Below are 1,228 nucleotides of genomic sequence, written 5' to 3'. Positions count from 1 at the left end.
AGATTACATAAACCACGTCTCAGGTAGGGACCTCTGAGACAAGCTACAGAGAAATGTGGGTCAAATGTTTAATCACCCTTTTTTGTGAAAATAAAGTTAATATTTCTTAGTGAACTCTAGATTGGCAGTTTCCAGTTTTCCCACTAAACTACAAATCAGATAATGATCCCAAAATCTATTAGAAGGTTACAATCACTCTAGCCCACTTCCTCATATTACAGTTGAGAAACTAAAATGTAAAGAGGTTAAATCTTGGTCAAGGTCACATAGTGAGAAACCAGATCTTATGACTTATGATGCCTGATCTGGAGCTTCTGTCACTATATTACTGGCTTTTGCCTTCTAAAAAGCCTTTGGGCACCATGTGCTAACACTTACTTCTAGGAACAGAACTTGGTAGATTAAAGCATGTTCTTATATACCCATAGTATATCCTAAATTTATATTGATTTTGCTTTGGTCCACATTAGAGTATACTGTAACAGTATAGAGTATATACAGTAACGGCATAAAATACTTTTCCTATATTTTGACATTTTTACCCCATATGAGCTTTTAGAATATTTCTCTTTCTCTCTCTCTCTCTCTTTTTTTTTTTTAACAAATCTCAAAAGTAAACTAATAGATTTCTCATGAAGTTTCAGCATTATTAACATTGTTCTTACAACTTACAATTTTAGGTCAGTTTTACCCTATGCTCTTCTTATATGATTTATCAGATCCTAAAATTAACTGAAATTAATCCACAAATGCTATGTATAAGTATTTCTTTTTTCTCAGATGCAAAGCCTTCCATAAGAAATAGTTGAAGATACCTACAAAAAAAAAAAGGAAATAAAGACATTTAAATAGCAGTCATAAAATACCAAGAAGAAAACTATTTTTAAAAAACTCTGCAACACAGTTATGGTACTTTTAATACTATACTATTTTTTCCACAAGTGCTCAAATAATGAAGTTTAAACAGTATTTTTAAAAAATGCCCTTTAGTTGCAATTAGCTCAGAGTTGAGTTAAGGGATACTATCCTTCAAAACTAGTTTAATTATTCCTTTGAACCAATGGTATTTTTCCCATGTAGCAGTCATTGGTGTCTTGAGGAATGATTAATATACATAATAAACAGGTGCCTTTACATATTCTTACTTTCAGGATTGTCCTTTGAGGACAAAACTGAGATTTGATAAACTACAGAAAACCTTAAAACTGCTTTTCTTAAACATTCAAGG

The sequence above is a fragment of the Mustela lutreola genome, chromosome 3 (assembly GCF_030435805.1).
Source record: "Mustela lutreola isolate mMusLut2 chromosome 3, mMusLut2.pri, whole genome shotgun sequence".
Classification (NCBI taxonomy): Eukaryota; Metazoa; Chordata; class Mammalia; order Carnivora; family Mustelidae; genus Mustela; species Mustela lutreola.
The sequence above is the reverse complement of the archived record's forward strand: the minus strand, read 5'-3'. Positions refer to the sequence as shown.